This window comes from Schistocerca gregaria, chromosome 8, assembly GCF_023897955.1.
Source record: "Schistocerca gregaria isolate iqSchGreg1 chromosome 8, iqSchGreg1.2, whole genome shotgun sequence".
NCBI lineage: Eukaryota > Metazoa > Arthropoda > Insecta > Orthoptera > Acrididae > Schistocerca > Schistocerca gregaria.
In genome coordinates, this window is record NC_064927.1 from 106,551,326 (window position 1) to 106,575,262 (window position 23,937).

Below are 23,937 nucleotides of genomic sequence, written 5' to 3' on the forward strand. Positions count from 1 at the left end.
ATACAGATTCGTTTACGGATATTTTCCTCCTGTTACGAGTATATAATAACAAAGAAGAAGGAGAAACATATGCTGATTTACCAAAATCCTTATTAGCCAATTCAGAAATATGATAAGTGCGAAAAGCAATAATGTCTCTGTCAACAAAACTTTCAAGTCCAGGAACATTTGGTACTCCTGTACCACCACGAACAATGGCTGCGGTAAACCATCCGTTACCATGACCAAACGAATCGTTTATATCTAAACTAAAATTAAGTCTGCAACTGACGAAAACAGCAGGACCATCCAGCAGAGCTTGTGCAGCGACAGACTTAACTGGAATACGATTCTTCTTGTCTCCAGCTGTTGTAGCAAATTCGATGTTCTCGATGGTCTTGTAGACTGTTTGTTTAGAACGGCGATGATATCTTCTGTACGGCATCTTGGCAGCGTTCAATGCAGTTGCCTGTGCAGCAGCAGCAGCATATACACTACAATCACCAACAAACTTTACATATTCACATACACCTTTGCCTTTAACCCAAATAAATACAGATTCGTTTACAGATATTTTCCTCCTGTTACGAGTATATAATGACAAAGAAGAAGGAGAAACATATGCTTATTTACCAAAATCCTTATTAGCCAATTCAGAAATATGATAAGTGCGAAAAGCAATAATGTCTTTGTCAACAAACCTTTCAAGTTTTACCGTAGCCACACTGGACTCGCATTCGGGAGGACGATGGTTCAATCCCGTCTCTGGCCATCGTAAATTAGGTTTTCCGTGATTTCCCTAAATCGTTTCAGGCAAATGCCGGGATGGTTCCTTTGAAAGGGCACGGCCGATTTCCTTCCCAATCCTTCCCTAACCCGAGCTTGCGCTCCGTCTCTAATGACCTCGTTGTCGATGGGACGTTAAACACTAACCACCATCAAACAGAATAACCCCTTCAGATTCTCAAAAGACCGTCACCATGATTTTACCAGCTAAGGGTGTGACTTCTAACTTTTTCTTCAGAGGATATGTGGTGTGACGCCACTCCAGGGATTACTGTTTTGTTTCTGGTTTGAAGCAATGAACCCATATTTCATCGCCTGTGATGATGTGGATCAGCCTTGTAATGTGCAAGTCATTCTGCACACATGCTCCTTCGCTGCTCTTTATGGTCTTCTGTTTGGCAGCAGGGAACTGAGCGAGTAGTTCACTAATAGGGTTTCTGGCACAGCTCACAAATCAAGAATAAATTTCGCTCAAACTCATTCCCTAGTAAAAAAAATAGCCTCTTCACATGGCAAATTTTTTCAGAATCTTGGGACACTACTTCAAGCATTCCATAATGAAGAAAAATACTGATGATTTTTCATTACCTCTTAACCCCAGCAAATCGCCAGGGTTAAAAATATCTTCATAACAAAAACAAGACAAATTTCTCGAGCACTTAAACACAACTATACTACACTGAATGGATACATATATAGCATAACAGGAAGACTGTAGTTTGATAACTAGCATCTGCATGCAATTGCGATAAAGAACGGTCATTTCCGCCTTTGAACTACACGCTTTGACTTTTACCCCAAAAGCTAATTAAAATTTATCCTTATTGATGGGAGCCCCTTATAGAAATGTGTACAATGTGGAGAGGAGAAGCCATTCAGATAATATAATTTGCAATGATTAGAAAAGATAAACATCATAACATATGCAAAGAATGTACAATAAGATATTGTAGAAATATATTACCAACAAAAAATGTACATCCATGAAAACTGATGAAACAACAAAAAATACATGTACCAAGAAATGAAAGGTATTAAATATTTTTATGTAAATCCGTCTGCAAAGGACACATGGAAGAGGATGTATAAGATGTAAAGAATATGTATAAGAAGTAAAGTGATGTGTGAATGTGTAACTGAAGTAAATAAATGTTGTTTTGGAATGCATCTACTTTCCAACAAACACCAAAATTTTCTGGAAACTGTCATTTAAAAAATATAATAATATTTTATTATTGATTTGAATTTTTAAAAACCTAGTGAAATATTATCCTTATAAATTATTTGTCAACTTGAACAATTTACCATCATCGATCTTCATTCCTTATGCAGGGGAGAATTTCATCTACGACTTAGTCTAAATGGTCCTCCCATTTCATGTTCCTACAAAGTGTTATGTCCAGGTATTTATACAAGTTAGCTAATTCTTACAGTGATCCATTGGTATTATAGTTACAGAATAGTACATTTTTTCGTCTTTTCAAGTGCAAAATTTTACATTTTTGAACATTTATATCAAGTAGCCAGTCTTTGAACTACCATGTTTCTCCACTTCTGTTCTGAAGTTTATATTCGGATGGAGCGAATTTAAATGCTGGAGAAACGTAGGTAGAGTATCAAGTCCATGTGACCACGTCACAAATGTATCATCCACATACCACAGTGTTTTGAGATAAATCGATTTAAATGTTTTGTCCCAAAACTGAGTATTTCTAATACTTCTTTACATGTCTTTCTACAGTTAATAAAAAGTATATTTTATTCACTGTTATCTTCTAGTAGGCAAAACATACTCGAGTCACTCAGTAAAAGCTAGTGAAATATTTTATGAAATTATGCATGTTGTTACCTAACTTGCACTATCGTAAATGGTGAACTTTGTACATCAGAAGAACAGTTTGTTACTTAGTGCATCAGATGATGCTTTCGTAGTAAATGACAGTTGTAAATTATCAATGTGCAAAGTCAACAAAATCTTTTATTCATTTATGTAATAAAGTGGACTAGTATTTCATATCTTCTAGTTTGATGTGCCACACCACCATGCAGTGAAGGAACCCACAGTTATGGCCAGATGAAAGTAGTTCTGTCTAGTTACAACACGTCCAAATAATCTTAAACCATTTTACAGTTTCTCCAGTTCCAGCAGTTTTCTTATTCCTAATTAGTTTCTTATGATGCTGGCTGAAATCTAAAATCTGAGTTTCACCTATTTCTGTCACTCTCTACTTGTTCATTCGTACAATGGTATACTAGCCAGTGGAATCAAAAACATTCACATGTTTACCTTTTCTTTTGCTGTGACACATACTAAGTCTACTTCAATTTGTGAAGTTAGAGCTATATTTATCTTGTGCGAACATGAAAATAATTGTGTCTTCTTCTACGTTTGTTTCTTTCTATTCTAATTTCTGGCTCTTTCCTAATTCAGGTTGATGTCTACTTTGATATACTGATTTCCATGAGTGCTTAGTCACCTTGCTCTTATTTCCATATGCTCCCTGGTCAGTGTGGCTTCTGCTGTAGTCTCTGCGTTTCAACGTATGATCTTAGTTAAATGAATGATCAGAGTGTAATGTGTTATTTGAATACCTACATTTGTATAGTTTTGAGAGATTTTAGTAACGTCTTTTATTTTTAGATATCGCATGTTGCGTGAACTAGCGGGACATTCAGCTTTCCTGGTCTCGTTAATCTCTCTGTGGTTCTTCATGATTGAATCTAACCTTTGTTGTCGTGCATTCTTTATTTAGTAATTTCGTGATTTTCATCTGTTTCATCAGTGTTGCCCCCGATGAGTGATTTATTCACTCATGTATTCCTTCCCTTTTCTCATACATTGTGGGCGCGAATTGCTTGTATCACTAAAATTGTTTCAGTCAGTGTAAATCTCTTTTGGTAACTGCATGCTTATAGTGATATTTAATTTGTCTGCGAACTTTACCTTCTTATGTGGATCCACTATGAGCGCAAAAGCTGTATCTTCCTTTTCCTCTCATCTTACCTCCCATATGATCAATTCAGATTTACAAATGTGCATTACTTTAATGTGACATAGAGAGTTGTTTCTACTGACTAATTAACAATTTTATGAATAATTACGATGGAAATTTGCTGGCGTCACACAAGAGGAGCGACAATAACATGTGTCTGAGCTAATTTACACTCAGCGACACACACTCCAGACAGTCGAGCTTATGATTTTTCATATACACGAAAAATCTGTAACATGTAATATTAGATTATAGATCTTCAAGCAGTGATGTTATTTACCTCCTCTTCTTCTTTGAAGATAATTTTACCCAGTCTTGCTTCCTCTGCTTAAATTTCTTGCTCCTTCAAAGTATTCTAGAGACTAGGAACACATATAGATCGATCAGGTGAAATAAGGAAGTAGTAAATGAAGTTGACTTTATGTTGTAACTATTAATTTATATCACATTATTAGTGAACTAAACAGAAATAGACATCCTCTTTCTATCATGGTCAGGGAAAGACAGACAATCCAAGATCAATGAAAGATCTGATAGGAGTTTTTACAAACATAAGAAAATTTATGTCATTCATCTTTTCTCACTAGCTTCACAGGCTTGATTGCTGTGGCAATACTGTGTTTTAATCTTTGTCGTAAACTGCTTTGCCGAATGAATGGATAAAAATAGACTGAAAAAAATAAAAAGTGTACCCGATAGATAAACCAGCATTATTTCCAATACATGTTTCATGTCCAGGCACCAGCCAACTATTGAGTTGGCATGTTACATGCATTTCTGACATGTGAACTGAGGAATAAATATTCTCATTGGAAACTACTACCATGTGCCCCAGCATAATGATTCTAACCTACCACATACTCACCTTCACTGCAAAATATAATGGGGCAAATACTTATGTATTCTCAAAGCATTTCAGTGTTGCTTTTGCAAGGTGTAAAAGGGGGGTAGTGATAGTAAAGAAACATAATATGAGAGGGTGTCCTCATCACTAGAGTGCAGAACTCACATTTTATTAATTTTCTACATTATTTTATCATGTGATTAAGTGATTTGATTTTGTATAGCTTGATTGAATAAATTTATCCTTTTAATTTTGATTATACAGCCGTATAAATTTTTCCTGTTTGGTCTGGTCTTTAATGTGCAAACAGGGGGTTTGGGCTGGTGGTCATCCATTAATTTATAATAGTTCATACCTTATGTAAGTGTCTTTAACACCGATAATGCATGTGCACTTAGAATGGTTGTAGTTCACCCAAGAGGCGTATGTTACTCTGTGTATACAAATGATGCCACATTTGAACAGATTTGTAAGTGTGGCCCCATCTTACAACGTTTTTTAATTTACTTGTAGGGGTGCCCTTTTCTTATTAATATTTTTCCTTTTTTCCCCCTTGTTTGCAGATGATTTGATAATGCCCAAGAACACTGTTTTCTTTTCGAAATAATTCGTAATGGTTGCTGTACCAGCCAATCAATAGAGTGGAAAAGAGTTTTTGGCTGCGAGTGTTACCATTAATTCTTATCTACTGACCAGCTGTTTTCCCACTCTCCACCTGAAACACAAAGTGGATACACATAAAAACATCTAATGCGCAATGTATTCAGGTGTAAATTATCATTAGCACTTTTTATGTGAATTAACAATTATGTATTCGTTTGTCAATATTTTGAGTCATCCCCAATGAACTTTGTGAGAATGGCATCGACACAGTATTAACCATCTCATCATGCCAGTGTGAGAGACTGCAGCATTGACCTGAACCCACATTCCAGTAACATAATCCAAACACTATAGAAACAAAACATTTGATAAGAACGGTATGCAAGTGTAAAAGTTTTGTTATGAACATTTTTATGTGAAGTAACACTTACATATTATTAATATCTTCAAATTAATTAACACTTATGTATGTGTTCATCAACAATTGAGTACATAGCTCATCACTGACAGTATGGTATCCATGATAAGTCGCTGACCCTAAATGCTGAGTGATGTTTGCGACGGTATTTCCACACTAATAATCTGTATCAACACTTCTGCTCACACAAAGTGTTTTCGATACATATCTCTAGTGCTCTTATCTAGAGGAGGGTATTTGCTTCCTTCACAACCAACGAAATGCTTCATAATCGTTGGAGCTATTAGGCAGCCTATAATAGGAGTGAATGCAATCAGAGCAGTTGTGCCTCATATACACTCAATGGTGGGAGGAGGGCATCTTTGCAGATATGTGTGCTTGTAACATATGCTGGCAATATGAGTTTCCATCAATTGGATTACAGTCCCCCAAAACTATGAACGTAATTCACAGGAGATAATACAGTAATCAGAGTCCTCTGGTGTCTTAATGGGAGAACATGTCACAGTTGAAATTATACGAACAGTCAGAAGAATCTATGACTGGCGCACAGTGATGGAACTAAGACTGGTGGGTAATTTGCAGGAGTAACTATGAATGTTGGGTAAGAGGAGGGAATACATATGGCTGACAGATAGTGTACAGGAATGACTAGACTGGTAGGTAACTGTTAGGAATAACTGAGTGAGTAACCATAACTACCGTGTAGTGGGAGGGTGTAACTATGACTGGCAATAAGTGAGTGGAAGTAACTATGGCTGGGAGGTAACCAGAAGGAGTATCTGTGACTGGGTGATAACTGCCAGGAGTAATTGTAACTGGGTATGTGTTACTGACATACTGAAATCTGGCATGCGGGTATGAAATGCATCTTATTTAATCATTTGCCCAGGAATTTACTAGAATGCCTGTATGTTTAAGGTCAACTATTAACATAATAATATTTAATTATTTTAACACTTACTAAGTTCCACAGATATCACTTTTGTAACCATATCAGTCCAATTCTGTTAGAGTTCAGTTGTGAGGGTGTGTCACTTTTGTTAAAATGTGCATTGCAAATGCTGTTTGTGAAATTGTGGTTGTGGTTGATGACAGTGCAACTGCAATAAAGACTTCATAGGGAGTTACAAATAATGAGGAGTAATTCTGCAAGAAACAGTGTTCTGAAGATGTTCCAATGAACGTAGAAGTATATCCCAGGTCAGCTACAACTCAGTAATGGGACTGGGGGTGTTTGGGGGAAGAGACCAAACTGCGAGGTCATTGGTCTCATTGATTGGGGAAGGCTGGGGAAGGAAGTCGTCTGTGCCCTCCCAAAGCATCCCGGCATTTGGCTGGAGCAGTTTAGGGAAATCACGGAAAACCTAAATCAGGATGGTCGGATGTGAGGTTGAACCATCGTCCTCTCGAAAGCGAGTCCAGTGTGCTAACCACTGTCCCACCTCACTCAGTAAAGTCAGTAATCTACAAGGACTAAACAAGAATTTGTGAGTGCATGTGTACAAATAAATAGTAGACACTCAGGTGTTGGTGTGTGAAAAGAAAATTGATTTGCAGTTCAAAATGTGAGTTGAGTTCTTCTTGCACTTTGGGCATACGACTCTTGGGTGTAAGGGAGAAGCAACTTGTGGCAAGTGCCCATCAGGAGTCGCTTTTTCATTCCATCTGAAGTGTCTGCACTGTTCTGGGGTAGCAGCACATATCTTGAAGAACAAAAGATAGAAGCGCTTAAAATCACAATGTGCATCCCATATGGTGCAGCCCAAAAAATGTATAAAGCATTGCTGCAACACACATTCTCTACCTCCTTTGCTACAGCTCTTAAAAATACAGTTCAGAAAACCAACGCTGCTACACAAATGGAGGCTGCCAGTGTCAGCACTAGTACTTGCGTGCTGCTACTGTTACATTGAAGGGCGCATATCCTGACAGAACAGCAGAAAAGGCTGTGGTTGACACCCGTAAAGGCCGTGGTTACTGACATTGAGATGCTTCCTGCCCCTCTTAAGGTTCAGTCCAGTCCACAATCCAGTGCTGCCGCTACCATTTCTGTGGTTGAAATTCTGAACCATCCCCAGGCAAAAAAATCAAAGTTGAAGGCAAAGAATCATCCACTGATGGAGGCAGGAAGTAAACAGTCCAGTAATATTGACGTCATCTTCTCTGATGTCTCTCTTGAATCTTCTTCAGGGATTTTGGTCCTTGATGTCAGACTGGGGAAATCATCTCGTCTCAAGACTGAACCTACACCCATAGTGGACTCCTGTCCCAAGTGCAAATGCTGGATGAAAGTGCTACCCCCATCTTAGATGGCTTACATATTACAGTGGAACAATAATTGGTTGAGGAGACATGTGAAGGTAGAGGAACTTTTAGCTCAGGAACGTTCCCTGTGCTTCTGTTGCAGGAAACACATTTTGAAGCGTCTGATGCCTCTATCTTATGGGGATATAAACTGTATTGCAGGGTTGACCTGACTGGGGAAAGGGTTAAGGGAGGCATTAATGTGTTTGTCAATAACACGTACCACTCCTGTGGTCTTCCCCTAGCTACTGACCAGCAAGCAGATGCAGCTAGAGTTCATGTGTGTCAGAGGATCAATTTTTGCTCATTTTATTTACCTCTGCAAGATGCAACTGACTATGAGTCTGTAACAGACCTTATTGAATGACCCTCAATCCTTTCTCCTTCTGGGAGACTTCAATGCCCATCATGTACTGTGAGGCTCGACTTCTAGTTGACCTCAGGATTAGGTTTTGGAGAGCTTCATGACGTCTCACGAGCATGCATGCGCAACACAGGCACTCCCACTCATTTCTGTACAACTGCAGGGCCATTCTCAGTCATCGACCTCTCTTTCTCCTCTCCAGCCCTCGTGGACTCTGTTCAGTGGGCAGTTAATAACGGTCATTGATAATATTCTTCTCGGGTATGCAGCCGGATCGTAACGTCTTCAAGACACAATATTCCCGCGGTCCAACTGGCCGCCATCTTCAGGTGAGAGTGTTGGTGCACGATCTCGCCGGAAACTGACTTCCCAGCGCAAGCGGCGGCCTCTATATAGGCCGCAGAAGACCCACAACGCGTGCGCGAGAAGGTGCCGTAACCGCCCTCTAGCGCAGTAGACATACACCGCCGCCAGTGATGGAAAGAGGCGAAATCGAGATATCGCTGTCAGAAATTAAAAAAAAAAATAATAATAATAAATTAAAATGTTATTCCGACGATAGAACCACAGACCGTTGTTTTTTAATGTCAGACAACACTGGGTCCCAAGTCTTACTTAAAATAAAACCCTTGTCTCTATTAATAAGATTCTCAGATAACCGAATCTCTATGGATTCTTTTAAAATACAGTCCCAATAGCGAGATGCAGGGGTAACCATTTGTGTCTTGTCATATAGTATTCTGTGTCCCTCGGTGAGAGGGCCAGGCGAAGACTGGGCGCAATATATCGTCCAGCTTACAGCACATTTCTACCCATACAACATCGCTAGAAACCAGTGCATTTATCTATCCTTGTTCAAGGAAGAAGCAGAAGTGTATCGTTCATCATTTATTTCCATACATTCATGCTGATGATGTCCCTTATGATGAACTAGTGCCCAAACGTCCTGATCATTTTGAATCACAAGTAGATAAGGCAGGTGCTGGGCATGCATTCTGTCAGCATAAACAGCAGCCTGGGCATTCGTGTAAACTGAGGGGTCAAAGCAGTGTGTGTGTGTGTGTGTGTGTGTGTGTGTGTGTGTGTGTGTGTGTGTGTGTGTTGTGAATAAGATATCGTCAGTTGAAGTGTTCCTGTGGCTTAAGTTGTATCGGTATAATGCTTCACAATGCCATTACTCACAATGTTTCTGATGCGCGCATTCAGGTCTCTATTCTGAAGCTTCTGAACTTGGATGTGACAAATGTGTTGCGTTAGTAGACAATACTCAACTTGACATGCAAGCTCTGTTAATTTCTGCAGTAAGAGCGAATAACATTAGGAGGCTGCCCCCTATCCCCTTACTCAGGCTGGATGTAACCTGAAGTATCAGTTTTGTTGTCGGCACACAGTGCAGCACTCACAGACAAGAAAGTCTTGCCTGCATTGTTTTAGTGCATATGACAGGGCACAGTGTTAACACCGAAAATCAAAGTGGATATGACACTGCTTGTCACAAACTAAACAAACACTGTCTCTTCAGCAATTTCGTGTCACAATCATCAGTTATCAACAGGGAGTATAATACACTCCTGGAAATTGAAATAAGAACACCGTGAATTCATTGTCCCAGGAAGGGGAAACTTTATTGACACATCCCTGGGGTCAGATACATCACATGATCACACTGACAGAACCACAGGCACATAGACACAGGCAACAGAGCATGCACAATGTCGGCACTAGTACAGTGTATATCCACCTTTCGCAGCAATGCAGGCTGCTATTCTCCCATGGAGACGATCGTAGAGATGCTGGATGTAGTCCTATGGAACGGCTTGCCATGCCATTTCAACCTGGCTCCTCAGTTGGACCAGCGTTCGTGCTGGACGTGCAGACTGCGTGAGACGATGCTTCATCCAGTCCCAAACATGCTCAATGGGGGACAGATCCGGAGATCTTGCTGGCCATGGTAGTTGACTTACACCTTCTAGAGCACGTTGGGTGGCACGGGATACATGCGGACGTGTATTGTCCTGTTGGAACAATAAGTTCCCTTGCCAGTCTAGAAATGGTAGAACAATGGGTTCGATGACGGTTTGGATGTACCGTGCACTATTCAGTGTCCCCTCAACGATCACCAGAGGTGTACGGCCAGTGTAGGAGATCGCTCCCCACACCATGATGCTGGGTGTTGGCCCTGTGTGCCTCGGTCGTATGCAGTCCTGATTGTGGCGCTCACCTGCACGGCGCCAAACACGCATACGACCATCTTTGGCACCAAGGCAGAAGCGACTCTCATCGCTGAAGACGACACGTCTCCATTCGTCCCTCCATTCACGCCTGTAGCGACACCACTGGAGGCGGGCTGCACGATGTTGGGGCGTGAGCGGAAGACGGCCTAACGGTGTGCGGGACTGTAGCCCAGCTTCATGGAGACGGTTGCGAATGGTCCTCGCCGATACCCCAGGAGCAACAGTGCCCCAATCTGCTGGGAAGTGGCGATGCGGTCCCCTACGGCACTGCGTAGGATCCTACGGTCTTGGCGTGCATCCGTGCGTCGCTGCGGTCCGGTCCCAGGTCGACGGGCACGTGCACCTTCCGCCGACCACTGGCGACAACATCGATGTACTGTGGAGACGTTACGCCCCACGTGTTGAGCAATTCGGCGGTACGTCCACCCGGCCTCCCGCATGCCCACTATACGCCCTCACTCAAAGTCTGTCAACTGCACATACGGTTCACGTCCACACTGTCGCGGCATGCTACCAGTGTTAAAGACTGAGATGGAGCTCCGTATGCCATGGCAAACTGGCTGACACTGACGGCGGCGGTGCACAAATGCTGCGCAGCTGGCGCCATTCGACGGCCAACACCGCAGTTCCTGGTGTGTCCGCTGTGCCGTGTGTGTGATCATTGCTTGTACAGCCCTCTCGCAGCGTCTGGAGCAAGTATGGTGGGTCTGACACACCGGTGTCAATGTGTTCTTTTTTCCATTTCCAGGAGTGTACATTGTTTAAACGTATTCAGCGAATTACAATGCGAAGTTTCAGTTCGATACTGGGGCGACTGTTACGTTACTGAACTGGACAACATATGAAACTTTAGGAAGACGTAGCCCCGCAGCTAATTGCCATCAACGTTTACTGAACAGATGTGAGAGAGGGCCTTAAGGACCTAATCTGGTCAGACTAAATAAGGAATAAATAAATAAATGTTTCAGTCTGGGTGTGTGTAGTTTGCGTGCTCCTTTCAATGGTTCTGCGAAAATAGTTCTTTTTCATGTCCTATGTACAAATATTTGTATGATCAATAGTTTTACTTAGGTTGACAATTAAAGGAAATCTCGTGGAAGTAATTGGGCTGTGCTGCTCTGCTTGTCAGAGTCAATGCGTTATGTGACAGTTCTTTGCTTGACAGTGGTTTAGGAAAAGTATCGTCTGCCCCCATTAGATGAATAGTGCAATGCCACGCCAGTGGGCTCAGGTTTGATTCCCGGCTGGGCAGGAGATTTTCTCCCCTCAGGGACTGGGTGTTGTGTTGTCCTCATCGTCATTTCATCCTCATATCCGACGCGCAAGTCGCCCAGTGTGGCGTCAAATTCAATAAGTACTTGCCCTCGGTAACCGAGCTTCCCCGAATGGGGGACTCCCGGCCCACAATTCCTGAAATGAAATGAGTGGAAGGCATTCAAGGACCATGTTACATTGAAGGACAAGGCACGAGCAAAGTGTTTTCGAGCTTGGCCAGTCTACATCCACTGCGGAAGCAGGTGGCAGCTTAATTGCAGCGTTAGTCGGACTGCAATGTGCTGAAACCTGTCTCTGCAAGCCAGTGGGCATTGCCCCTCATCTCTCGAAGGCATCAGGTGGGTCAAGACTATGTGCAGATTTCAAAGCTGCCATTAATACACAAACTCTGGTTGATTCTTTCCCTTTACCCTAAGTGGAACAGTTGGACAAATGTGGGCGAGCTTTTTTGTTTCTAAACTGACTTAAAAGAGGCAATTCTGCATTTGCCTCTGTGATCAGTATCCATCGGGGAGTGTCTCAATTTCAGCAGTTATCATTCAATAGTGCGTCAGCTTCAGCAATTTTCCGGAGATATTTAGAGTAACTTACTTCAAAAGTGCCATCATGTGGTAATTACTTGGATTACATACTCCCCTCTGGCTCTATGGCAGCTGAACATCTGATGAATCTGGAAGCATTGTTCAAAGTGTTATTGGAGGCAGATTTAAAGTGTAATCATTGCAGGCATTCATTTTTTAACACAGGAATAGAGGATCTGCGTCATGTTATTAATGTAGCACAGCATTCAAACCGTTTCAGTCGCATTTGTGTGCCAATCGTAACTTGCCTACTCCAACAAATATTATGGAATCGAAAGGAGTCACGACAAAGCTGTCATATGTTCATATGATACCCAACACTGCTTAGATCACAGCTCCATTGAATCATCTGCAGCGCGAGGGAGTTTATTTTGCTTGGTCCTGTGATTGTTAGAACACTTTTCCGCACTTAAAGAATGCACTTTCAAGTGATGGATGTCTTGTAGACTTTGAGTTTAGCAAACCTGTCGTTCTGGCAGTGGATATCTCCTCTTACACCATTGGTGATACGCTGTAACACTTTGTGGGCTCTACACAAAGGCTGATTGGCTTTGCATTGAAGACACTGAATGAGGCACAACATAATTACAGCTAATTGGAAAAAGACGCTCAAACTATCATTTATGGGGTTACCCAGTTCCATCAGTACTTATGTGGACGCTGCTTTTGCTTATTACCAACCACAGTCTATTGATAGCCCGTTTGATTCCACCCAGCCTGTTCCAGCTCAGACAGTGGAAGTGGTGGGCCTTATTGTTGTCTAATTACAAATAGTAACTGACATGTTGGCCTACCACTAAACATCGCATTGCTGACCTAATGTCACAGCTACCAGTAGGAACTGATGTCAAGTTTGATTCATTGGAGGACTCCAATTTCCATATTGACCATATACATGTTGGAAGAATTTCAGGTGACTTTTCACTAAATGGCAAGTGAAACAGCAGCAGACCCAGTACTGAGTGTGGTTTTCGACTTTGTTTGCTGCGGGTGGACTTATAGCCTAAACGGAATCAGGCACCCTGCCATGCACCGCTACTTTGTGCATCAACAAGACATCTTGGTGGAGATGGGCATCTTCCTCTTTCATACAGAAACTGATGATCCTGGCGTAATGTTTTCTCAGTACTCCAGTGGAAATTTCAAATGGTTCTGAGCACTATGAGACTTAACTTCTGAAGTCATTAGTCCCCTAGAACTTAGGACTACTTAAACCTAACTAACCTAAGGTCATCACACACATCCATGCCCAAGGCAGGATTCGAACCTGCGACCGTAGCGGCCGTGCGGTTCCAGTCTAGAACCACTCTTCCACTCCGGCGGGCCCAGTGGAAAGTACTCGGACTGTCCAACAAGGATCATTTGCATGTCATCTGGACAAAACAGTTAGCCAGGGGGAACTGTACATGGCTGGGTAAGGACTCTGAGACAAAGGCAGTGACTTTACACATGTGGGGACCTTCAGGCTGCTCCAGCTCAGCATTACTTTGACTGGCCACACCCTGCTGGACCATGTCAGCAGCTGCAAGTAATACTTTGCCACTCCATATTGGAATACCCACAGGACGTTTACAGCAAGCATTTCTCCATCATCCCCATGACCTCCTCCTATTTGTGAGTACTGTGTCGACGATGTTGACCATGACTTCCATTTTTTGTATTGAAAGGTTGCCAGAAGTGGTAGTGTATGATAATGGGCTACAGCTTAGGTTCCACAAGCTTTAACAATTTTGCATCGACACTAGTGTACTTCATATCCTCATGGCACCCTCAAGCGGAGCAGTGGAGACATGGAATGTTTTGTCAGATGCTTCAAGGTACAAATGGACAAGTTATGGGCCATCCACTGATGGGACCACGCCATCAAGGTACTTTTATCTTACCACGCCTTTCCCAGGGAATGCAAGTCATCAGTGGAACTCTTTTTCATGGTCGCTGTCGTAGAACATTGTCCCACCTCCTGCATCCACCTCAGATGTAGGTGGTGGGACATGGATCCCCTGAGTTTGACTCAGTAATCGGTTCTGTATAGGGTCAACAGCAGGGGCCACAGATGGGAAGGTGTTTAGTTTTTGATGTGCTTTTGCAGCCTACCTACACCATCCAAAGTATGATGGGGCTGCACCAGTGGCACAGTTCATCACACAGGTGTGCAGCAGATGCCATCGCAGACACAGTCACCTCCTCCTGGAGCACTGTCGTGTCCTTGGTCAGGAACACCTATGGTGTTGACGTGGAGCTACTTACAGCATTGCTAGAAGCCTGCACCCCAGCGAGTGGAGGAGTTGGATCTGGTCATCTGCCAGGTTCCTCACAGGTTACCATGGCTATCTTTGGTGCTGCACCTGTATCAATGCCTGAGTCTGCTCCTACAAATGCTCCCCATGGCTAGCTCTCTGGTCGGTGTTTCTGACCAGGCTCAGGTGAATTGTGGGGTGTGGTTGGGCGTTCTGCCCCCAAAATTGTCAGGATTTTGTCCTCCTCCCCACTGTCTTGCTCCATTTCCTTACACAATATCAGTGTCGGTTTTGGGCAGGAGAGGAGGGAGAGGAATGCCCTGTTGTCAGTCATCGATAATGTCAAATGGCTATGCGACTTAACTTCTGAGGTCATCAGTCGCCTAGAACTTAGAACTAATCAAACCTAACTTAGCCAAGGACACCACACACATCCATGCCCAAAGCAGGATTCGAACCTGCGACCGTAGCGGTCACTCAGTTCCAGACTGCAGCGCCTAGAACTGCATGGCCACAATAATGTCACACTGTAGTCAACCACCATAAAGATGCTGCATGTCAATTCTGCATCACTGGAAGTGCAAATCAGGACCAACGTTGAGCCATGCCTCCCATGAGTCACAAGATGCTGCCACTGTGCTTTTGTTATGAAATACTGCCGTAAGAGGCAAGCTTGGCAGTTCTGTATGCGGTTGAGGTCGAGTCTACTTCTGCTTCCAGGGGGCACAGTTGTTGCATCATTGTTCTGTTGTGCTTGTGTCTTTGTCAGACTTCTGTGCACCGAGTCTCAAGCTGTCACCAGTGGATGTGTGTTGGAGTAACTGCACTTATAAGAGAATTTGAGATCTGCAGACCTTCCATATCACACAGCTCAGTGTCTTCGGTTGCTTTTCTTCCTACTTGACCAGAAGGAGTCATCTCTGTATAATTAATTCCGCGCATTTTCACTCCATTCACAGCAGTGGAAAGCTATAAAGATAAATAGTTGTCATTTGACTGTGTGTTAATTCAATAAACTGTTCTCTTTGTCGATCTGTGTATAAGAGAAAAAGATTCCTAAAAAACCTATTGATTAGATGATAATTAACATCCATTGGTCTGGTCCTCAACTTCACCAATTAAATAAATAACTACTTCTTAAACAACTCATCATTATGTAAATAAACATTCAAAACAGCATCCGATGGAAACTAATGCTCAAATGAAAGAAGTCAGAGTGACAGCATCCAATAGAATGCATAAGCAGTGATAAATCAATATGTAGAAACACGAAGTAACTTCCCATCCAGTGCGATATGGGTTCCTCATCTCCAATATCAACAAAATTGGTTTTAAAACTCTTCTTAAAGTAAAAGGAAAAACATCAGGGGAAGTAGATGACGAAATACGAAATTTAAAAATCTGGACCACTGTAGGGTACATGTAAAACAAATCTTGAACAATATTTTGAAAAATAAAAATCATTAAAAAAATCATTAACTTAGTGCAACAGGACACTAATATGTGTATAAAACCAAATAATCTTTTAATATTACACTCGACATGTTCTTATCAATATTTCTGGGTAAACTAGTGACACTGCTTTGTAACGCCTGGAGTTTCTCTGACAGAATGCAAGAGGACACAACTCCCATGTGTCCCACCTTTGAAGACCATGCACGAGTGTCGTATGAGTGCAGGGGGTGTAAGCAGTAAATTATACACACAGTGTTGAGCCACGAGTTCATGAAGGTTGGCAGGGCAGTGGCGATTGCTACATTGGAAATTTAGGAGGTCTTCCTGACTGGAGGTCACTGTGTGGTGGGTGGCCACATATTCAGTTGTGTCATTCTTGGGATTTTCACTGCTGATCTGGAGCATTTGCATGTGGAATCCAGGCTTTAATTCCACCACAAAAGTACCTCACTGAGATATACATGCTGCAGGATCATTTTAGTAGTTATTACCATCATAAACAGGAGATAATAGTGAGCTTCTGCCTGTTGTATTTCTTAGTTGGTCCGAAGGAAGTGAGCATATTCCTCGTCCTGTGCAATAATCTTGATAGTAAATTAATGTAGGTTAATTCTTACAAAGACGAAGAGAGCAACCAGCCACTATTAAAACTGCTATTTATTTAGATAAATAGCAGTATTAATAGTGGTTAGTTGCTGTCTTCTTCGTTGTAAGAATTAACCTACATTAATTGTACACAACCACAGTCTCGCCATGTCAGAATCTTGATAATGCTCATGGGAACTTGGCTGCCCCATCATTTGTGTGTATTTCTTTTAATTGTTTGTCTAATTTCCAAAGAAACTGCCACCAGTAAATTGTGTGTGTGGTAGTGATTTAAGTTTATCTGTAACTACTGCACTGTCTGGGCAGTATCTTGCCACAAACAGCTTTTGTGTTGAGCGTCCAGACCTGATAGTTTAAATGAATGCACCTCAAACAAAGGGGCTGTCTAGTGAACTAAGTACCAAGGCATTGACGACATAAATGCATTAATCAAAATAAAAGTGTCGTAGAGATGCAAAATTCATGTCTTAAATTTTATATGATTATTTTAAAATGTTAAAGTATGGTGGTTATGTCATTGTTTTTCTGTTTTAGAGATCTAAAACTTTATTATCCTATTGTACCTTTATATTTGGCACTGTTCCCAACAGGTTGTTCCACCAATATTAAACATATTTTCCCATTGGAGTTTTGAGCTCAGTTTCTGTGCTTGCAGAAAAATAATAATGAATTAAAGATGGGTTCAACTTCTTGCAAATAAACAAATTATTGTTTTATTTTAACACCGAAACATGTTTCACCACAGTTGTGGCATGCTCAGTGGGTTTGTTCTTTTATTTTCCTGAAATACCTACAGGCAGGTTATTGTCCCAGCTATCTTGTCCAGCCAAAATATCTCTGGAACAATAACAGCTATTGGAAAATGACTTTCACCGGTATCAATGTAGGGCTGGGGCCCATGAATGTACATATTTGGAAACATTCTAAAACGAAAGCATATGTGTGTGTTTTTTAACACAAACTTATGTTTTTTTTTTTTTTTAAATGGGCCTCCTATGTTTTTTCTTCAGCAATCCATAGCATGACAAAGCACATACACAATGGCGTTGATTGAATTGCAATATTCCCATTACGTCCCGAGATATTGAGACGTCAAGTTGACGCTTGAAACACCCGACATGCGCTGCTAGCACACGTTCTGAGGCTCAGGCGTGAACCCCATGCTACCCGTAATCGCAATGTGATTGACATGTGTAATCACACTTCCATACTTATGAAAGTTGATGGCAGCAGACCATATTATTCATTTCGGACCTCTTGATAAGCACATAATGGTTTCCCTCTTGCACGTTTCACGTATCTACGTACACAATATGAACCAATACCGATCGGTGTTCACCCGTCAGGTTGTCTTATTTATCCTGCACACCCAAAATAAGGTTTATCTAATGCGTTATATGACCCATTGTGCCTGTTGCGCAGGGCCTGGCTCTACCTAGTCAAGGATATATACCTGCTGGAATGTTCAACGTTAATACAGGATGGCAGCAGACCGAATTATTCGTTTTGGACCTCTTGATAAGTATGGAAGTGCGATTACGCATGTCAATCACACTGCAATCACGGGTAGCATGGGGTTCACGCCTGAGCCTCAGGACGTGCGCTAGCAGCGCATGTCGGGTGTTTCAAGCATCAACTTCGCGTTTCAATATCTTGGGATGTAATGGGAATATTGGGATGCAATCAACGCCATTGTGTATGTGCTTTGTCATGTTATGGATTGCTGAAGAAAAAATATAGGAGTCCATTTAAAAAAACATAAGTTTGTGTTAAAAAAAAAATATGCTTTCGTTTTAGAATGTTTCCAAATATGTACACGCATGGGCCCCAGCCCTACATTGATACCAGTGAAAGTCATTTTCCAATAGCTGTTAATTGTTCCAGAGATATTTTGGGTGGACAAGATAGCTGGGACACCCTGTATTTGCACTTTACCTTTTATAGGGTGGGCAAATAAAGGTGGCCTGGATGAGTGGATATGATTAGATCTTTTCCTCCTCCATTAATGCTGCCATAGATTCATGTCCAAAGTTCCTTACAACACAATGGAGCAACTGCCCATACAGCTGGCCGAAACTTGGAACACGTTTACACAATCTTCAAGCATGACAAAGTTCTTAGTGGAAATCAGTTTTGTCATGGGCCTAGGTAGCCACCCAGGTTACCTGATCTGTCAGTGTGTGGTTACTTTCTGTGTGGAGCCCTCAAGTTTAAGTTTTATCGCAGCAACCTTCATAGTCTTCAAGAATTGCAGCAAAACATTTCAGATGAGAGCAATTCTAGTAGTCCAGCCCCTTCGATCTGCCTTCAGCAACTTGCTGACCATGGCCCAAAAGTACCAAGAGATGAATGTTGGTCACTTTCAACGTCTGCTATAGTCAGGTTAGTAATGCATTTCCTTTCCACTGCTGCCTTTCTTTGTACCCTGGCACTCTGTTCTCTGGGCGATTTTTCTTTGCCCCATCCTGTATTTTACGTTTTGTGTGTCCTATGGCTGCCAACCAAAACCAGCCACAGGTCCTATTTAGCACACCATATCATCTGCAAACATAAGGAATCTTTTAAAATCGTTTGCATTGAAATTTTGTTTATGATCCAATCTTCAAAATGAATGTTCTGCTAAAATTTGTGGCATATGGCTATTTTTGGCATTACCACTGTAATAACTGGCTAGTCCTCAGCTGTGACAAGTTTGTTTTTGTTTACTAAAGGTCTTTTGGTATAGTTGAGTCGAACATGTGGACACCAGTAAAAGTTTTGTGAGCTATTTCATGTAGTTTGTTTTTCATGGATTATGTTTTGTATTTTGACAAACTACATGAAACAACCAGTGGGCATCAGTAAAAGTTTTGTGAGCTCAGCTCAATGGTAAGGCCAATGGTAAGGCCAAAAATGGCCATACATCACAAATTCTACAGAACATACATTTTACGATTGGATTATAAACAAAAATTCAGTGCAGTTGGCAGCCACAAGAATCATACAATGTAAAACAAAAGGCAAAGTGCATATATAATTTAAATAACAACAAAATCTGATGCATCATATTCCCTAACCCAAACATAATCTATATGTATTTCAGGAAAATAAAAGAAAAAAAACCACTGAGGATATCTCAACTGTGGTGAAATATGTTTGGCTGTTAAAACAAAACTTATCACACTGGACTTGCATTCAGGAGGACAACAGTTCAAACCTGCATCCAGCCATCCAGAATTACATTTTCCGTGATTTCCCTAAATCACTCCAAGCAAATGTTAGGATGGTTCCTTTGAAAGGGACACCTGATTTCCTTCCCCAGCCTTGACACTATATGAGCTTGTGCTTTGTCTCTAATGACCTTGATGCTGAAGGAACTTTAAACCCAATCTTCCTTCCTTCTTTCCTTCCTTAAAACTATACAATAATTTGTGCACTTGCAGAAGGGTGGACTCACCCTTAATTCATTGCTTAATATGTTTATGATGAGACCGTGATATCCTTCATCAGACTGGCCAGCAGTTTTGGAATAAATTACAGCTTGTAATACAGACTATGTGACTGCACTTCTGCCTGTATTTAGTGTTTATTCTGCTTGCTGGCACATTTAAACTATTTTGTTAACAGCAAGTTCTGATCTAGTTTAAGGTGCATTTAAATATTTGTTTATGTGTTACACTATCAGATCTTTTTGTGGCACCCTTTATATCTTTTTCATATTTGTAGTATTTTATGCACAGTAGACAGTTTAATAATCATCTTACATGTGCTTAACTGAATAATTAGTTGTGCTCAGATTACCAGCTTGTCCTTTATGTAAACTACCTGTATTCAATATATTGGTGAAAATTTTCTTCTTAATATTGGGCTCACTCAATTATCAGTCTTGGATCCCTGCATCCTTAAAGCTTTTCAACAATACTTATGAAAGTGGTTCATGGTGTCAGTTCCTGTAGTCGTGTCCTAGTTCATGAACCACGGGCAACGTATGAGTGGCCAAGTAAGTGGTCCCGACAGTTGGGATACCAGTTACTTTGGAATAAGGCCGGGCATCTCAGACATATTCTGAATCGTGGTCACCGGTTAGTCAAAAATGGCTCTGAGGACTATGGGACTCAACTGCTGTGGTCATCACTCACCAGTCAGTCCCTCAGCCGTTAGGGGTAAAACCCATTGCGACTCGGGGCAAGTAAGGCTAACAACCTGCTTCCCTGGTACTTTAAATATGATGCTGGCAACAATCAGAGCAAAATGACTCGGACCTTTGGAGGTGACGGAGTCCCACCTCTAACTGATAAACCAGGGACTCCTAAGATACGACTTGGCAAACAAATGGTAATAAGATGGGGAGCTATTACTATCAATGGTGGCTACTCTTCTGGGAAGAAGGTAGAGCTGGCAGAGGCTGCAAGTAAGATGGGGCTGGACGTTTTAGCTGTTAGTGACATTAATTACCCCCCCCCCCCGTCATTGTTCTCGGTACTCCTGCCCCGTGGGCAGGGACTGCCAAATATCTGGGGGTCACCCTGGACACGGCCGTCACCTGGCGTCCCCACATTGAGGATATACAGCTTGGTCAGCTCTATCCCTTCATCAATCTGACTTCCTCCCTTCCCCAGCATCTTGGCGTCGTCCTCTACACGTCCCTGATCCGCCCCATCCTCGAACATGCTTCGGTTGTGTGGGGCAATGCCTACACATCTCCACCATCTCCAGACAGTGCAGAACCATACTCTCCGGCTTGCCCTCCACCTACCGTACCATTTCCCCACCTGCGAATTCACTTGCTTGCTGCTATCCCCCTCCTTCACGACCATATATGCTCCTCTGCCGTTTCCTTTTACCACCACTCCCGCCAATCTGCCAATCCTCTCATCCTTTGTCTTGGCACCCACCCCCACGCCTGGCCACCACCCGACGGCCTGACCTCCTTGCCCACTGATCCCTATTCGCCCCTTCTCCCCTCCCCTCCTTGCTCCCCATGTTCCCTTCCTTTCTTTCTCCCCCCTCCCTGCCGGCTGCTTCACGTCTCTCCCACGTTCTCTCGTCCTCCTTTCCCTCCTTGTTCTAGTCCTCCACTCCCTCCATAGACTCTCCCCTCACAGGACCGCTCCCCTACCCTTATTCGGTTCTCCCTGTGGTCTTTGGGTATTAGTAACACAAAAAATGCATATGCACACCGTCATGCCATTCCATACCGCCACGACTCCACTCGCCACACTGCCATGAGGAAGGCGAAGTGCTAGAACTTCCTACTCACGTCGAGGGCGCACCCTCCCCTGTGCAGCGTCAGCGCACCAGTGCCCATTCAAGCCGTGGCAGCCTGAGCGAGAAGGTCGTCGTAGCAGAGCGCTGAGGGGGTCGCCAGCCACCGTTAGCCCCCACCACCGGACAAAGGCAGCAGCGGCTAGCGGACGAGTCGAAGCGTCCAGCCAAATGAGATAGGCCGGGAAGCAACGACAGTTGTTGCCGCTAAAACAGTAGCATCCAGAAAAGCAAGTGTGGTGGAATTAAAAAAAAGCAGAAGTGTCGAATACTGTTTCCCCATGGCAGCGAAACGAATATAAGGCCATAAAGCCACAGCTCCATCCACCACATAGTGTCGCACAGTAGAACAGCTCTGCCCCCCTCTATAGGGACATATCCGTGCCAGGGCCAGCAGCATTGCTCTGTAACACACGCACGAGTAGATAGGGCTGATCACTCCCGTGGATACCTTCAGGTGTAAAAGCAAGATGCCAACCAAGCGGGAACTCAGCGCCCCAAGTGTGGCCACACGTGCCTAAATATTTTGATTACCGAGCTGACAACGCGCCAGCGCACCAACAAACCCGATCCTAGATGACTGGATGACCGACTGGTGACCCCCCCAACCCCACTACCACCAGACCAGCATCCCCAGATGACATACCATCTGCACAACGCGATCAGAGAAGCCAGACACCATCATCGAGAGATACCTCTCCGAACTCCTACTGCAGTACGTCGCCACAAAGACCCAGAGTATCCACCTATGAAATACTCAACTCGCCGCGAGAAACGACACAAAACTCCATTGCAACAACCTTCAAGCATTTCGCCAGCTCAAACATGAAGGCGAACATTATAAACATCAACGTCAGGAGAGGCCTCTCAACAATTATAAAATACGCATCTGAGGTAGCTGCGCCAATCCTGCACAACTCCTTCCGCGTCCACCTCTCCCCAGCAATTAAAGTGCAACTGCTCCCACCCAGGGAACCACTACAACGCAGACAACTCAACAAGCCCTCCCTTAGCGCAGTGATCAAGGGTGTAGAACAAGAGGTGGATGAGGAAGAAGTAAAACAACAGCTGATCGAGCAGGGATTGAAGGTCCACAAAACCTGGCCAATCACCTCCTGCGAAACTGGCGGGCCAACCATGAAATTCCGCGTACTGACTTACAATCCTGACACCATCGACAGAATGTTGAACGATGGTGTCAAGATCGACTACAAAGTGGGACAGTAGAACCATCGAACCTTTTGCCCCCCAGCCAGCGCAATGCGGTCGATGCCTGTCATTCGACCACAAGACGCACACCTGCATGGCCAAACCAAAATGCCCACAGTGTAGCGGAGAACACACGCTGTCAAGGTGCAACGCACCCCCCACACAACACAAAATGCGCAGGCTGCATGGCCAAACCAAAATGCCCATAGTGTAGCAGAGAACACACGCTGTCAAGGTGCAACGCACCCTCCACACAACACAAAATGCGCAAACTGCAGAGAAAGCCACTCTGCACTGTCACTAAAATGCCAGAGTCGGCCCACAGCAGTAGTAAACACCTACGCACAGGCTGTCATCAAAACAATTGACGAACCCGCACCACGCCCCCAAACAACAGCAGAACTAAAAGAGGAGGCAGTCGTGAAGGAAGACTTCATCCGTACACTTACCACCGTCCTGCTGAAAGTCTTCCAGGACAGAAAACATGAAATTAAGACTGTCCTACCCCACACTGTTAGACAACTACTAAACAAAGATCTGGAAGTGACACAAGGCAACAACAGGGTCCACGTAAAAATTACAGACACAATTTAAACAACTCTCTCCCCCCGCCCCCCACCCCTTCCGGTCAGAATCATGATGGCGGGACGGATAGAGAACGAAAGCGCAAACATCATGTTTGTGAATGTCCAAGGACTGCAAAGCAGAAAACACGCAGTAATGCACAGCATGCACCAACACAAGGTACACATCCTTGGCGTAGCCGAAACATGGCTACGCCCACAAGAACACTGTAAACTAG

General features: G+C 43.0%; 1 long non-coding RNA gene across 1 annotated transcript in view; it reads right to left on the reverse strand.

The window, feature by feature from the left end:
* Positions 1-4,256: 4,256 nt before the first annotated feature.
* The window catches only part of LOC126284963 (uncharacterized), a 116,923-nt gene continuing 97,242 nt past the window's right edge, over positions 4,257-23,937 (reverse strand). The window contains exon 6 of the long non-coding RNA XR_007551583.1: positions 4,257-5,317. This is a non-coding gene — a long non-coding RNA (uncharacterized LOC126284963). The remainder of the gene's footprint in view (positions 5,318-23,937) is intronic.